Source organism: Heterocephalus glaber, unplaced genomic scaffold (assembly GCF_053883595.1).
Source record: "Heterocephalus glaber isolate CG9 unplaced genomic scaffold, H.glaber_assembly_v1.0 deba00001444, whole genome shotgun sequence".
NCBI lineage: Eukaryota > Metazoa > Chordata > Mammalia > Rodentia > Bathyergidae > Heterocephalus > Heterocephalus glaber.
The window spans coordinates 25,451,188-25,468,733 of NW_028258297.1; the positions used below are offsets into that span (position 1 = coordinate 25,451,188).

The 17,546-nt window shown below is 45.1% G+C and overlaps 1 pseudogene; it reads right to left on the reverse strand.

Moving 5' to 3' along the window:
• Positions 1-368: 368 nt before the first annotated feature.
• LOC101705374 (NOP protein chaperone 1 pseudogene) overlaps positions 369-17,546 on the reverse strand; it is a 42,931-nt pseudogene continuing 25,753 nt past the window's right edge.

Sequence of the window (17,546 nt, forward strand, 5' to 3'; positions counted from 1 at the left end):
GACGCTCAGACAGTCGGACAGCGAGCGCGCCACAGCCGAGTCCCGAGGCCTCCGGCCAGGCCGGGCCTGCTGAGCCACACCCCCGCGCCACTCTGGGCCGATCGCTAGTTCCTCATCAAGTTATTTCTATACTTTATTTTTGTGTGCAGCTATAAAAGCATGCTGCCCTCACTACACAGTGGAGCTCTCTGAACCCCTTTCCATTTTAGGTGCTGCTCAGTTCATGAATTGTTCTTTGCTCAAACTGTTAGATTTGTCTGAAGTTTTTCTTTTAACATGCAAAAGCACTATAGTACCAGAAATACAAAATGTTCTTGTTTATAGAATTAGCAAATAGGAATTGTGTGTTTCATTTTAGGTCATTTGTTTCACTGTTCCTTGTTTTTAGTTGCTCGACTCTTGTTTAAAACTTCAGTCTTGCCTTGTCTGCCTTCTGAATTAGCAAGCTTAATGTTTTCCATAGTGACTTCACAGGGGTTATTAATCCTCAGACTCTGAGCTGTCCTCTGAACTGTCTTGGGGACTCTCTTCTGAATGATCCTCTTCTTTTGAATCTGCCCAATTCATGTCAAATAAGGCTACATCCATTTGTATCTTGCCAAGGGTCCTGTCAATATTTTCAGTATTGAAATGACCAAGGAGCTGCTTCTGTTTCTTAGCTTCTCATTAGCCTGGGCCATCTGCAGGAGAAAGTTCTGAACTTGTCTAGTAGTGGACTCCTCTCTATCCGAACTGTAGGAAGAGTAGGGGTTTTTCTGGAATTAGGTTCGGAGTAGATGAGCAACTTGTCCCTTATACCGCCTTGGCTGTCGCCTGCAGTCAGTAGCTCTATGGACACGGAGACCCCCAGGCAGGCCCAGGTGGTCAGTGAAGAGCTTGGGCTGGCGTGAGACTCACGGTGGACTCCATGTCTCTGCTCCTAGCATGCAGGAAAGGCCAGTGCTCAGTTTTTAATTTCAAGTTCAATTTTTTAAATTCAGTTTTTAACTTCTCCTTTGATCAGAGAACTCACCATGATTTAAATTCTTTTAAATTTCTTGAGGTTTATTTTATAATTCAAGAGATGGCCTATTTTGGTATGTTCAATGGGCATTTGAATGTGTATAAGAATGTATATGCTGTTGTTGGATCAAGTGTTATAGAAATATCAGTTAGGTTCTATTAGTTGATAATGTTGAGTTTTTCTACATGGTTGCTCATGTTTGGTCTATTTTATCAACTGTTCAGAGAGAAGTGTTGGAGTTTTCAACCATAATTGTGTGTTTGTCTCTTTCTCCTGTCAGTTCTATCAGTTTTTGCTTTATATATATATTTGAAGATCTGCTGTTTGATACATATATAGTTAGTATTGCTAGTACTTTTTGAAGGATTGACCCTTTAATGATTATGAAATGTCCCTCTCTCTGGTAATTTTCTTTGCTCTGAAGTTGACTTTATTTGATATTAATATAGTCATCTTGCTTACCTTTGATTAATGCTTGCATGATATATTTTTGTGGAGGTTAGGATGGAATGCCAACTTGGTCCACTTTGGGATCTCCCCCAGGGGGACAGGTGGAGCACACTTCTGGGTGTGTCTGTGTGGGTCACATGGGTGTGGCCTTGGGAATTATGTCTGGTGGCATGCCCCTTCCTTTCTGACACTGTTCCTCTGCTCTACTTCCCAGCTGCCATGAACTGAGCAGCTTTGCTCCATCAAACTCTTCCACCATGATGTTTCTGCCTTGGAGTCAGCTGACCATGGACTGAATCCCCTTAAAACATGAGCCAAACTAAGACTTTCCCCCTTTAAGCTGTGGGTGTCACACACTGTGTCCAGCAATCAGAAAGCTGATACTATCTTTTCCTTTGGTTGATTTCAAGATATTTTTATTTGTCTGTGGGTTTCAGAAATTTGAAGGTCTTTGGTGTGGATTTCTTTGGGTTTAATCACTTGAGACTATGAGTTTATGTCTGTTGATAAATTTGAGAAGGTTTTCAACCATTATTTCTGTGAGAATGCTTTTTCAGCTATGCTTTCCCTTTTCTTTTGGGACTCTTGATGACATGAATGTTACATTTTTTTGTTATAGTCTCGTTGGCTCTAGGATCTTTTCAGACCTATGGTGGGTGGCCATCTAACACCGGGTGGTGGTGAAACCCTGACTCTTCTTGATTCCTCCCCTGATAACCCAGTGGGGAGAAGAGAAGCTCTTCTATACCACCAGGGGGAGAAGGAAATCCAGGCTCCTCACGTAATCTGTATCAGGGATTTATTCTGTGTAAGGAACTCGGTCTGGTACCCCAACACCAGGCAGAGAATTGGAGAGGCCGAGGGCACCAGTCACCCTGAAGTCTCACTTTTGAAAATTGGCTTTGACGGCCCAGTGAGTCCTTGTTTACCACTGTGCCAAAGACCCTGCTGCTGCTAACCTCAGCCTCTCTCAGATGCCCATATTCTCAGTCACTTGGTTTTTACTCCCTGCTCAGGCATCATTTTCATGGCCTCTGGCTACCTGATTCTGGTGGGATGTATTACCGTCCTCTGCTGTAGTTCCTAAGAGCTTGAGTTGCCCTCCAGACTCTCTAGTCTGTGGGTTGCCAAGGTGGAACTCCCTATCCTTAGGACCTGGTAAAGTAACTTGGGCTGGGAGACCCCCTCAAGAGACTAAAGGCCTCCCAGGCACCATGCATGTACCTTTGCCCTCGTTCTGGGGTGGGCATAAGAAGGCATCCAAGCATCTCTGCTTTGTCCATGATGCAAACTCATTGTGGAGATGCTGGTTGCCCCCTCACAATCAGAAGGCTTGTCTGACTCTTGCACATCTGATTGCAGAAGGTAGAAAACCTATCAGGTACTGTTTTAGAGACACTGTGTTGCTGGACATCTTTTTATAATGTGGAGTGAATGGGGAAGATAGTGAAGAAGGCTGAGACAAGAGTCAGAAAGGAACCTGCCCGAGGTCACGTGCTGACCTTGACTCATTAGCGGCTGCAGAACTCACCTTCCTGGGCAGCTGGCCGTCAGCACACTCGCCCTACTGCAGCCCCCAGACTGCCTCCCTGCCACCCTGTCCTCCACTTCTGTCAGCCTGTTGCTTTGGAAACTTGGAATCCAGGATGCCATGATGTCAAGGGCATCTCAGGTTTCCTGTGCATAAGGCCCAGAGAGTAATGGTAAGGAAGAAAGTATCCCTTTGCTGTTTGTGGTGATTTATGAGCATAGTCGGAAATTTCTCACTTACTTCCTTTTTTCAGTTAGAGAAATGCATGCTTTAGAATTTACGTCGTTAGTTAAGAGAAAACTCTATTTCGCGCTCATATTATTTGTGTCTCGTGCCTGTGATAACAAAGGAGACTTTCAGCCAGTGCAGATCACTGTGGCCGAAATCCCCACGAGAAAGCTGACCTTGCCTGAGAGCACAAAGTGTACCTGTCTGGAAGCTGGAGACAGGATAAACACAGAAGGGAGCTGGGAAGGAACCTGTGTTGATGAGCTGTGGGCACCAGGTGGCGCTACATACACACTGTCAAATCAGGTTTCCCAGACCCGGGATTTTTCCCCCCTAATTTACTAAAGCAGGAAAACAACAAAACAAAATAAAAACAAAAACATAACAGGTCCAGGACTTCAGTGCACAGTAACTGAGCTGAAAGGAACTGGCAACACCCTGAAAGAACTTTCTCCGTCTGATTGTGTGGCCCAGAAACAACTTGGTGTTCTTCAGAGTCGCTGAGTGTGGAGCTGGCTGGCTTCTCAGAAGTGGCTGGTGCCAGCAGCCAGAAAGCCACTGCTACTCTTCAAGGGCAAAATCCCTTCAGGATTAGGGCTGCAGCAATGGCTGTCATGAGAGTGCGTGATTCCTTTATGCCTGAACTGTCTCAAGGGGAAAGGCAATATCCGCTTCATGTGGGAAAACCGTTCCCTTTGTTGCTTCTTTTATTTATTCTTTTCCTCCCTGGAGTGATTGCAGCCTGGAAAGCGAAGATGAACAAAGCAATGAGCTAGCTGTGCCCTGCTCTGTGTAAGACCCCAACATCTCCATCTCCCCGTCCGAGGAAAAATGCACATGGTATAAACATGCCTTTCGACATCCCCGATTGTCTGGTCCTCTCTAAAATATCTTGAAAGTTTGCTTCAAGGGTCCAGTTTATTTTAAAAGAAGATAAACCAAATCCCATGCCCTGAACCCCAAAACCTTTTCTTGATATCATGAAGAGCAGCTGAGCAATTAGCCCTCTGCCATCTTCCATCCTAGGCCACAGACCCCGGTGTGGTGGTGACCACCACGATGACGGGACCCAGCCCGGCTCCTCTGGACCCCGATGACTAAGCAGCAGCTCCCAGGTCCTGTGCAGGACACAGCCACACTGAAGCGCTTGCTTTGCGGCAGCCCTGAAGGAATCCATGCCCAAGACACTGGTTCCCAGATTTAGCATGCCTCATCGCTGGGCCCCACTTCCAGAGTTTCTGGTTTAGTGGCTCTGGGCTGCAGCTGGCAAATTTGCATTTTTAATAGTTTCCCCCTGAAGCTGACTCTACCGATCTGGACACCACACATTGAGAATCACTGTTTTGGAGCGAGAGCAGGGAAAGGCTGAGGGCTTGGTTTGGTGGTTTTCTCCCCCTGGGGCAGGGGTATATGTGTTCGGAGCTTGCTGGGCACCAAGGGGACCTGTCCTCAGTAATGCTGAAATCTGCATCTCTTATCTCTGGACCCGTGGTTCTGAAACTTGACAGCGCATTCGAGTTAGTTTGGTTGCTTAAAAAATGTACACCGATTTCTGGCTCCGAGATCCTGATTTAATGGGTTCAGAACGTGGTTTGGGCATGGAAAGGTTTAAAATCTCCCTGGGTGTTTCTGATGTGCAGTCTGGGTTGAAAAATCACCATTCTAGACTCTGCTCTTATTGCATTCTTGGTTTCTTTGCTGTTTTGATGCTGGTGATTGAATCCAAGGTGTCGTGCCAGCTGGGCAAGCACTCTACAGCTGATGAATAGCCCTTGTCTCTTACTGCACGCTTGTATCTAATCCCTAGTGACAGTAATAACTAATCACCCATCCTCAAACTCTCTCATTCCTCCTTAACTCTACCCATTCTCAGACTGAAAAATTCCTACATGTGTCCCTAATGACTGGACTCCTATTTATTCTTCAAAGCCCACTTCAAATATTTCCTCACTGGTGGAGACTTTCCTGGTTCTCTCTGAGGGTTAACTGGTTCTTTTCCAATCTCCTGAAGCACTTTGGACACACTTGAATTATAACCTTTATTTCACTGGATTGTAATGATCTGTGTTCATATCTTCCCTCCCTACTTGATGGTACACATCTCGGAGGGCTTAATGAAACTTGGTGATGGAATCAATCCCAGAGTTGGAGACAAGGTTAAGCCTGCAGATGGCTCTGGAGGGAGGCGGCTTATTGATTTCAATTCTATACAACAAACTGTCTACAGGGTGGGTCATGCTCTGGTGGAATTGCTCCCAGAGTTGGGCTCTTGGGGCCGTTCGTGCTCTGATTAGATGCAGCTTGGGAAGAGCTTTCAGAGAGATGGACTAGGGACACAGAGAGGAGCTGGGTCTTCCTTCATCACACTCTTCCGGGCCACTCGCCACCCTGGGATTGAGGGATTTGAGGCATGTCTTTCATGGGCCTGCTCTCGCCCACTCTTTAGACATTCCTCAGCCACGATGAATGCCTGGGTTGGAGTTTCTCGTGCACACCACGATGTTGCCAGCTCCCACCTTTCTGTTCCTCATGGTGCCCCTTCATCTTGCTTGACCAACAGCTTGTGAGTCTTCTGCCCCCACAGGGGGAGTCCCTTGTTTTTGTGTTCTCTTAGTGTTTACGAATACCTGTTATGATTTGAATGTGTCCCTGAAATTTCAAGTCTTGGAAACTTAATCTCCAAATTCATATGTTGATGTGTTTGGAGTTGAGGACTTGGGAAGCTTATTAGAATCATATGGGATCATAAGGATGGGACTGCCATGATGGCCTCAGTGGATCTTTAAGAAGAGGAGAGAGACCAGAGCTTTCTTGTCATGTGACACCATACAGTGCAGCAGGAAGCTCTCAGGTGCTGGACACATGTTCTTGGACTTCCCAGACTGTGCACCAAATAAACTTCTGTTCTTTATAAATGACCCCCTCTTGGGTATTTTGTTATAGCTTAGAAAACAGACTAAGGCAATGTATTTGTCATTGGGTGGAAATAATTTAAACTCGAATTTTGTGAACCCGGCACACAGTAGGTGTTTCATAAGTGTCAAGCTGAGACAGATGTTTACCCTGCTGTTGGCAAACTTTATTCTGCATGTGTGCATTCACACACAAAGCACACTCCACTAATTTACATCTCTTGGGACACAGAGTGATTCTTCATCCAGGGTGATGGTTGTGAAACAAGTGGGCACATTCTCCCAGAAGAGTTAGGATTCTGAGTGGGGTTGGGCCAGGCGTAGTTAGAAACAGCTTCTGCTTGCCATTTAGGTTCTAGTGTGTGTCTTGCTCTCAAGTAGAGAGTTGTTGAAGTACTGTAGGTGCTAGGTGCTAAGTACTGTAGTGTGCTAGGTGCTCTGAAAGTTACATCGTAGTGCTCGCAACAATCTTGCGGGGTGGTTATTATTATTTTATGGCTGATAAAACTGAGGTCAAGTGATTTTCTAGTGGTAGGTGGCTACAAGAACCAATGCTTTCTGAGTTTTTTCTATGCCTTTCTCCCACTACAAGTATGCATTTCTTGCAGGCCTTGCCTTGGTCTTAGTAACTTTTTTTATCTTTGGCACCTGACACGGAGCCTGGTGTCAGAAGGGCATTAGTAAATGAGTGCTGAACTGATTTGAATTATTCTTGGCCACTTTTCCCTGTCATTTAGGTATAAATTCTGGTCGGGATGACACATTTCAGTGAGATATTCTGTTTGCATCCCCTGGGCCTTGACTGAATCAAATAAACATGTTACCCTGTGAGGCCCTGTTTTAATTGATTTTTTGCCTAATGCCAATTAAAACTCTAATTTTATAGCTACCTATTTCCCATGTCATGGGTTTGATTCTAATTTTCCTTTCTGGGTCCTGCTTCTTTGTACTTGTCTGCTCTTCTTTTTAAGCTGCTCCTCCAGTGGACAGAGTCTCTTTCTTTGTTTTCTTCCGCAAGGCACATTTTCCTCCCACCGGGTGTTTGCGCGGAGCAGTGGAGGTGGAAGTCTGTCTCCTGTCTCCTAACACCTCAAACAGCAGCCCTGCAAACCAGCTCAGCTTCCCCTGCTGTCAGGAGATACCAGCCAGGTTTAGGAGGTTGTTCGTAAGACTGCAACATGGACCAGCCTCACGCCACATCAGTGAGAGCAGTGTGTGGGGTGTGTGCTTGAAAAACCAGTGTGAGAAGCAGCACAAGCACTTACATACTCTTCCCTCAGAATTTTCATTTCCCCCATCTCTGCTCTTCCACTTCCATTATGGCCACTCCCCTCTTCCATCCTGAAAGCCACTGGATGGAAAGCTTCCATCCAAAAGCTCACATCTGTCACCAAGGCAGCTTCGTCACTGAGCTCCACTTTCCTGATTGCATTTTCTTCACGAGTGCTCTGCAAATTAGGTTGGGTCTGACTCTACCATCTCACTATTTGTTCTTGATTTCTCTGTCTAGTTTTTGTTTCTTTTCTGCCTGTCTCTTTTTGGAGTAATGAAGTACTTGTACATGGCCCATTAGAGCTTCTCTATTGACTCCTTACTCTGGGAACTAGGGCAGGAGGCTCACAAGTTCAAGCCCAGCCTGGCCAACTTAGAGACTTAGCCAAATTCAGCTTAGTGTGAAGGCCCTGGGTTGAACCCTCGATACTGAGACAAATAAACAAACTCAATTTACAATGACATGCCTCCACTTACCCCTCCTCTGTCCTTTATGCTATGGCTGACATACATTTTATTTCTACATACATTACAGATCTGGCAAAACACTGCCATTTTTGTTACTTTATACAGTTAATGTAGTTTAAAGAAATTTTATAATGAAGTGTTTTATATCTATCCAATGTATTTACCACATTTGATAGCCTCCTTTGTGTGTTGAAGAACTGTGTGTGTGTGTGTGTGTGTGTGTGTTTTAATCAAATATCATTTCCCTTTGGCCTGAAGAACTTCCTTTAACATTTTTTACTGTGTAGTTTGGTTGATGGCAAATTCTCTCTGCCTTTGCTTATCTGAACGTGTCTTTGTTTTACCTCCGTGGTAAAAGATGTTTCTGCTGATAAAGAATTCTGGGATTACAGTTTTTCCTCTTTTGGACCGTCAAAGAGGTCATTCATTATCTTCTGGATTTTATTGTTTCTGATGAGAAGTCTGTGATCGTTCCCATATTTTACCCCATAGTATGGTGGGTTGTTTTGGTTGTTTGTTTTTGGCCTCCTGAAATCTTTTTCAGCGATTTGACTGTAATATGCATGGATGGGGCTGTCTTTATTTTGTTGAAGGTACACTGAGAGTTTTGGACTTGTAGATTGTTATTTTCATTGCATTTGGTCATCAATATTGTTAAAATTGTTGTTGTTTGAGGCAAGGTCTCCCTGTGCAGTCCAGGCCAGCCTTCAACCTGCTGTGTATCTCAGGTTTGCCTCAAACTCAATCCTCCTGCCTCAGCTTCCTGAGTGATGGATTTATAGATGTGTGGTACACCACACCACACCACCCCTGACTGGTCATTATTTTTGGAAATATTTCTTCTTCCCCAATTTCTCTTTTCTTTTCTTCTGAGACTTCAGTCTTTTGGATATGAGGGCACAGGCTTTGTGGCGCATGCCTGTAATCTCCGCATTTGGGAGGCTGAGGCAGGAAGATCACTGTGAGTTCAAGCCCAACATGGGCTACATAGTGAGTTCAAGGCCAGCCTGAACTGCACAGCAAGACCCTGTCTCAAAAAAAAAAAAAAAGAATATTGCATTTGTTTTGGCAGACGGTCCATCAGTGGATTGGCTGAGGATGTCAGATGTTGGCTTGGTTACTGTGGGCTCAGGCTAGCCCCTCTGTATGACTAGTTGGACCAGGTCCAAAGGCACAGCTAGTCCTGGATCATAGTTGAGTTCTCCACTGTGATCACTGAGAACTCTCATGGCCGCTCCCCAGGGTGACCTCTGGAGTCTGTGCAGGGCACAGCTCCATGTGTCGCTCTCCACTAGGCCTTGGGAAATCTTACCCAGCACATTTGCAGCTCTGTTTTTGGCCAGAGACTCAGTTGGTCCCCCGTGTGGATTCCTGACTTCTGCTCTGTGCCGTTCCTTCCTGCCTAGCACCCTGCCCACAAACGCAGTCCCTCCAGCAGCCTAATGTTCAGCCTCTTTCCCTTCCACAAGCCCCTGGGTCTCCATTTCCCTGTTTGGTGGTTGGAAAGCCCCAGGCAGAGGGAAGAAGTAATGTGCAGCTTACTTCTTGTGTTTTTCTTTTTTCAGGGGTCACATTCCTGCACCCTTTGTGGTATAGTGCCTGAGAACAGTTTTTTAACATATATATTCTGTCCAGTTTTATTGTTGTTTATGGTAGGGGAGCCAGACTGTACTCTTTACTCTGTCTTGGAGACAACCAGAAGTTACTCTGGTTTTTCTTTAGCTTCTTTTTCATTGCTGGGATGAAATACCTGACACACACAACTTAAAGGAGAAAAGATTTATTTTGGCTCATGCTTTTGCTGGCTATGAGGTGGAAACATCGTAGTGGAAGGACATGGAGGAGGAAAGCTAACATCACAAGACCCAGGAAGGAGAGAGAGAAAGGAATGTGCCAGGAAAGAGGGGGGGACTGGGGACAAGACAGACCCTTCACATGCACACCCCAGGGGCTCCTTTTTCCAGCCGGCCACACCTCCTAGCAGTATATTCATCTGTGAGCTCATCAACGGATTAAACCATCCCTAAGGTTAGTGCCCCAAGATCTAACACCACGCAAAAGCACCATCTCCAGACACAGCCTTTTGGGGGACATTTTGAGCCAGACCACAATGCTCTGTGGTTAGGTATTACCTGTCTAGTTTAGAGTGGAGAAAGGGCTAGGGATTTAGCTCAGCGGCACTGTGCCTGCCTTGCAAGTACAAGGTACTGAGTTCGATCCCTGGTACCAGAAAACGAAAAACAAACCCCTAGATTAAAGTGGAGGGAACTGAGGCTCAGGGTCCTCAGCACTTTGCTCAAGGCCACATCAGCAGCGGCAGAGGAGAGCCAGGGACACAGATTCAGGCCCCTGTCCCTCTGGCTCTTGACATTACTCGCCTTTTTTGTTGGCTGGTTTCCCTTTCTGCCTCGTTCCCTCTCAAAGAAAATATGTATTAATTGCTTGTCTATCTTCATATCTTCAATTCTATCATGCTTTGTGGTGTCTTTAATTTTCATGAAAACGAGTTTTGCTCTGCCTTATGTGGCAAATCCCACATTTTAAATGTTCAAACTCGCCTTCTGCTTCTACTGTTTGTCAGGATATCTAGCAGCGTTCTGCATGTAGTCTTGTATTTCCCGGGAACCAGCACTGTGCTTGCCAGAGTAGTCACCATAGACACATCAGTGATGTCTTTGTCGAGTCCCATTTTCTTCATCTTTTGCCCTCTTCCCCATGTGCCATTGGAAGCAAGCGGCCCAGGTGAGGGGCCAAAGTCAGCAGATGTGAGCAAGGCTATCCCAAGCCTGGTGCAGCCTGCACCCCAAGCTTGGCCATGCTTCTGTCTTGATGTGGGTTGCTGGCTGATAATTCATGCATGTCTTTATTATTCTTGGCATACTGGAACCAGCCCCACTGCCTTCTCATCTTCTGTTTCTCCTGGAAACAATTCCATAAAGTGCCCCTTTATTATCCATTTCAATCATAGCAATAAAATCTATCTGCTTCTCTCTTTTAATTTTACCGTATTCTTTCCCCGTTACATTTCTAGTACACCCTAGACTTTTGCATTCAATAATTGTATTTTTGCTGTATCTTTCTCTTTTTCTCATTTCTTTCTTTCTCTGTTCAACTGCCTTTAGAAACCTCCCTGGGGTCCTTTAAATTTCATCATTTCTATTCCAATTTCTTTATCCTGATCTGTTTATTGCCTCTACTTGAGAGACTCTGGTGTTCTCCTAGAAGCCTTTGATTCCAAGGCCACTGTCCTTGAGCACTTCCTCATATCATTTTCTGACGCACCCACCACTGCCAGATAGGGAAGATCAGAGGCCTGGCTTCCCCTTCATCTCCTTTCTTTTGTGTTAATCTCTTCTTGTTCCATCAGGAATTTACTCCCTTCTTTATACTACTGCCAAACTTCTTGTTTTTGAGAGGTAAACTTTGGCTACTATTTTCATAAATAAAAATGGGGGCATCATTCACGTTACATACTATAACCTTTGTTCTAGTCTGTATGTACACAATGTCAGCCCTCCTGGCTCAGGTTCCGCTTTGGTAGCCAACTGTTGGAATGCATGTGTGCAAATAAACACCTTGTGGTACTACCAGTGGTGGTGAACCTGTGTCTCGAATGTTGTTGTTCTTTTAAGACAAAAGATGTTAATGTGTGAGTTGTTTTTTTATAACCTAAAACCTCAGTATTCAGATTTAATTGCAGTGTTGGCACTTTGCGATTAATAAGTATAGGTTTTGGGTTGCAGTTGTCACTCGGTCTCCAAAAGGTTCACCATCACTGTCCTACACTCTTACAACCAGGGTTATTTGGTCTTTTGGGCCACTTTGCTTAGGTCTCCCATTTTGTTATTTTCCTAAGAATCAGTAGCAACTTTCCTCTCCTCCCTCCAGCCATTCCCTTCTTGTGGTTTTTAGGAAGTGAGTCAGATTTTCATATATGGATTTTCTTTTTCACTTTTCTTTGGAGATTGTAAGGATTTATTCCAGGGAACGTATATATCCATGAAGTCAATTGTTTGCTTCTTCAATTCACACCCATCATTATACGTTACCAGATCCAGATTTCATACTTCTTTGGCAAGTTCTTATTATAAACTGTAAAAGAATCTCACTCTTTGAAAATTGTCTGGCAAAGAAACTAGAGGCTCAGTTCCTCTCTATGTTCTTGGTGGATAGTATATTTTAGACAGGTAACATCTAGACTTCTTACACAAATGTTTGCTGGGTTTTCTTTCCCTACTAATCTTTAAGAGGTACACCTTGCCTTTTGTTTTGGAACAGGGTCTTGCTATGTAGTTCAGCATGACCTGGAACTGCACAGTCCAGGCTGGCCTTGAACTTGTGGTGATCCTCCTGCCTCAGCCTCCCTGAGTGCTGGGAATTGTTTTTAGTGGTAATTTTATATTTCTATTTTAATTACTCTTTATCCCCTTTTTGTGAATTTAATTAGTCTTGAAAGTCTTATTTTATATTCCTTTTCCTCCTTCTTTTGCCCATTACCCCAGGACTTGGGGGTCCATCTACAACAAAAAAGCCAAGCTTAGGGCCAGGGTTTTAGCTCAGTGGTTCTGCCGCCTGCCTCGCAAGCACAAGGACCAGGGTTTGATCCCCGGTACCAAAAAAAAAAAAACAACAACAACTTAGGGCCGAGGATTTAGCTCAGTGGTTTCCCTGCCTGCTGCACAAGGGCAAGGACCCAAGTTCGATCCCCAGTACCAAAAAAACAAAAATAAAAACAAAAAGCCAAGCTTCTCCCTCTGTCAGTTTCAGCAAGGTCTCTTCAGCAGCCTCGGTTTCCTCTTTCGTGAAGCTCAGAGAGCAGAGGTCAGCTGTCTGACCTTGGGGCATGCTTACTTTCCTTGGCATTTTTACTCATTGGAAGTTATCTTCTCTGCGCTCTTTCACACCCTAACTACTTTTTTTTTCTTCTTTCTTTTCCCGTCACCAGTTGAAAGCAGTCTTCTTTTTTTGTTTGTTTGTTAGGGGTTTTTTTTGGTACTGGGGATTGAACTCGGATCCTTGAGCTTGCGCAGCAGGCGGCAAAACCACTGAGCTAAATCCCCAGCCTAAAAGCAGTCTTCTTTATTTCCTCTATTTCTCCCTGAAACTTAACAGACCCCCTTCTTGTCCCTTCCGACCCGGGTGGCTTCCTGGAATTCACTTGAACAGGTGTTCCTGCCTCACCTTTTTTGCTTCGCTTTCTGTACTGCCTAAGGCAGGCCAGCTGGCCCAGCCCCTGGCTCCCGTAGTCCGCTCTCGGGCAGTTTGCCTGGTCTTTCTGCAACAAAGGCTGCACATAGGTGATTAGAGTTTTATTCTCAACATCTGCAGTTTGACTTCCTGGTATACTCAGGTCATTTCCTGAGCCTAATCTGTTTTTTCCTCCCAGCTTTCCATAAGTAAAATCGACGAGTAGAAATTGTATATAAAGTGTACATCTTGATTTTTTTTTTTTTTGGTGGTACCGGGGATCAAACTCTGGACCTTGCACTTTTGACGCAGGTGGTGACACCACTCACCACTGAGCTAAATCCCAGGCCTCACATCTTGATATTTTGATATAGATATACACTATGAAATCATCACAGAATTAAAATGATTAAATCTATCACCTCACCTAATAACTCTTTTCTTTCTTTTTTGTGGTGAGAGCAATCTAATCTCTTCAAGTATACAATATACAAATTCAAGTATACAGTATAGGGTCATTAATTACAGTCATGGTGCTGTACAATAGATCCCCAGAAGTATTCATCTTGCATAATTGAAACTTTGTATCTTCTGACCAACATCTCCCAACATTTCCTTCTCCCCTCAGAGGCTGGCAACCAATAATCTACTTTCTGCTTCTACAGTTGACTATTTGAGATTCCACATACGAGTGAGAATACATAGTCCTTATCTTTCTGTGCCTGGCTTATTTCTCTTGCACAGTGTCCTCTGTGTTGTCGCAATGGCACTGTTTCCTTCTTTTAAGGTTGAATAATATTCTGGTGTGTGCATATATCTCATTTTCTTTATTCACTTGTTGATGAGCATTTAGGGTTTTTTTTTCCCATGTCTTTTGAACCTCCTCTTTGACAGGTCTTTATCTTACACAAAGAATATAGGAAATTATCTCAACTTTTCTGATAACAGTTTGGGTTTTATATTTCTCCAAACTCCATAATGGTTAAGCATTATTGTCTCTACCAAGGAGATTAATACTTCCTCATTCATTAACTGAATCATAATGTTTTTATGCAGAAGACTTTAGATTGAAATATAATTAACAAGTAAAAGCTGTATGTATTTAAAGTATACAACTTGGTATACGTTGCCCAGTGTAATCACCAGAGACCTCCAGTCATATCCTGATCCCGTTTTACAAAAGAGGGCAGATTTCTAAATTTACTATTCATTTCTGGGAAGGGCTGCAGTTCTGTACTTCGGGCTCATCCATAAGGAATTGAGACCAGGTCTCCTCAGAGGTCTCAGGTGCAGGAGACCTCAGGAGACCCTGCATGGCTGCCATTCCCAGCATCAGTTCTCCAGCACACCTGGGTGGAAGCTGAAACTCTGGCATGTTCAGATTCAGATGGAAGAACCTCATGGTTTTTAGTCTCCACAGAACTGAGAATCCTGGAGATGGTTGGTTTTCTGGTCCATAGAACTGGTGACTGGAATAGCAAGAGACGGCCCCGTTTCCAACCCACAGGGTCTTTTGTGTGATTGTATCAGCAAATATTGATTATGGGCCCTTAAAGCACCTTTGGCTGCTTCATGAGTCTCCAGCTTCGAGACAGTGCTGTTTAAGAGCAAATATTCTCAAAGATTCTAATCATACAGTTCCTCAGGGAGGGGCCTGGTCCTGCTGTTGTCTTTGGAGTCAGATGAATGTGGATTCCCATTCTGGCTCTTCTGTTTCCTCAAGGAAAGATGTATGAAATCTATGAGCTTCGGTTGTCCTCAACTGTAAAAACAGCCATAACAATACCAACCAATGGGATTTTTCTTGAATGCAGTGAGGGTTTTGGAAATGTATTACATGACAAAGTGTATGGGAATGATAGTGATTTGTTCCTTTTTAAGTTTCTTCCTCTTGTGTCTACCTCCTGTGTAAATATGTGTGAGGCATGGCTGGCATGGAGAACATATAGTAGATAAGGACAAAGAATCATAAGCTGGGGACACTGGTGCTTGCCTGTGAACCCAATTACTTGGGAGGCTGAGGCAGGAGGATCACAGATTTGAAGTTAGCTTGAGCAACTTAAAACTTGTCTCAAAATAAAAAATAAACAAAAAAGACTGAGGATATAGCTAGCTCCATAGCCCCTGGGTTTAATCCCCTTTATCAGGGGGAGAAAGATTATAAAAATAAAGGATTCAGGGGTCGATGGAAAATTCTACCCTGAGGTGAAGAGGGTAACCCAGGCTAGAGGGTGAGAACTAGGTGTAAAATAATGGAAGAAACCCATGTGTCAGGGGCAAGCAGTTGTTTAACTGATGATCCTAGGGACACAGGGGTAGGCTGCAGAGCTGTGTCGAGCCAGAGGAAAAGCAGCGACGCTCTGACGTGGGGTCCTGGTTGCACAGCCCAGCTCAGGCGTCCGCAGGGAGTGTTGGATGTCAGAGGAGTCTGAGTCTGGCTGTGTTAGTCCTTACCCAGGTAACCGGGGTGGTTTCCCAACCCCTCTGAGCCTAGCTTCCTATTATTCCTCATATCTAGCACTTGATCATTTTTAAGTTCCACAAAAATCTTATTTTTCTATTCCATGTATGGAACTTCATAGTAAAGTCCAATTACTGTTATGTTATAGACAAGGAAATTATAATCCACAGAGCTTCAGTGAGTGTTTAAAGCATCCAGTGGCACAGGTAGAAATGGGCCCCTGGCTCCTGCAGGGAGGGGATGGAGGCAGCTGGGATAATTGTGTAAGCGACCCAGCCAGGTGAGGGCTTCTCAAAGGCAAGGGGCAGCAAAGCAGGCAGCGAGGGCTCTTCTGTGTGCCAGCTGTTGGGCAGGAGGGCAGAGCACAGAACGAAGCCTTTCATAAGTGGTAACAGTTGGCTGTGCTCCCAGAGGCCTGCTAAGCCAAAACTGCCCAAGGGAAGGGGCCTTTCCTGATCCTCAAATGCTGTCTTAACAGAGGAGGCTGGATGGACTGTGGGGAGACCTAAGGAGCTGGAGGAGGCGAAGCTTTCCCTCTCCTCTAACCCGGAAGCCGCATCATATTAAGTCGGACTAGGGAAGGAGCTTGGGAGCGGGGGGTGGGGTGGGGTGTGTGTGTTGGAGCTGCAGCACGATTCCATCCTTGGGGCCACCTGGACCCGAGCAGGTGGACAGAGCCGCTGTCTGTTTAGGGAACAGATTCCTTGATGTCTTGAGTTTCTATCTCTTCTTTATCACATTTCAGAGGCAGGACACCTCTACGCAGGGCCATGGGATGGCTGCTCCCAAGGATCCTTCAGGGAGACTTCCCCAGGATAGACCAGGACAGGAACACTCCCGGACACAGAAGGGGGTGTGGTTAAATACTTCGCTGTTTGTTTTTGACCACACAGAGGTTTGCCGCTTCTGCACTGTCTGGCATTTATCCCTGTTCCCTTATCCCCCCCATGTGCCTTCTTTAGGGGGTTTGAAGTCTCTGATGAGCCTTCCCCAGCTCCTCCTTTCTTGCCCCTACCAGGGTCCCTCAGCTGTGATGTGTCACAGGGGTTCCCGTTTCCTTGTGGTACCTGAGCAGCCCATCCGATGTCCGCCCTCCCTCCCCTTGAGCACCACAGGGCTCAGGGCTGTGTGCACTGGAGTTGACTCATTCCCAGCTGAATGTTGTCAGATTCTGGAGATCCAGTTACACCTCACTGACAACGTGAAATCAGCCAAAGTGGGAGTATTTACATCCTGGGAGTCAACAAATGCTAAAATTTGGGGCCTTTCTTTTGGGATAGCTCATTACTAAACTTTTACCAGCACACGGCTAGCTGGAGGGGATGCAGGGTTCAGAGCAGGCCTTGGAGTGGTTTCTACTTAAGTTTCCAGGGGCCCCCGGAGTTTGCCAAGAAGATCTGGTGAACTGATACCCCGACTCAAAAGCTGGATACCCTGGGAAAGAGTGGCAGATACTGAGCTTGGACAGTGACCAGGCGCCTTGTGCTCCCGACTCCTAGCTACCATTAATATAGGAAATGGTATCAGGACCTCTAAATATGATCTAAGGGAAATATTATAACTCTCAACTTGTTAGATGTCTGATACATCGTTTGTGTTCTCTAAAATTGAAGAATGAATTCTAGGAACGACGGAGGTTAAGAGTAGGAAATATTTATTGAGGGGCAAGATACAGCTCCTGAGAGGCAGGAGGGGGCCCGAAAGTGGGTTGGCAAGGACCCCACTTCTCAGGGGAAGTTTCATAGAGCACAACCATGTGGATACAATGTGGGTTACAGCTAGGATCATCCAATAAGATTATAAGATTATAATATAGTCACTTAGGTACATTGACCTTATGAGGGAACAAGTGTGCATGGAAAGGACAAAGACCCTTGCTAGGAAAGGCTGGGTCTGGAGGTCTTGGTCACCCACCCGGGTGACTGAAGTCTATCTGGACTTTATTAGGCCAGGTGTCACCGCTTTCCTTGTCCTTTGGGGAAGTGTGCAGGCCTGGCCTCTGGCCACAGCTGTGATGTGTCTTTGCCTTCGCCC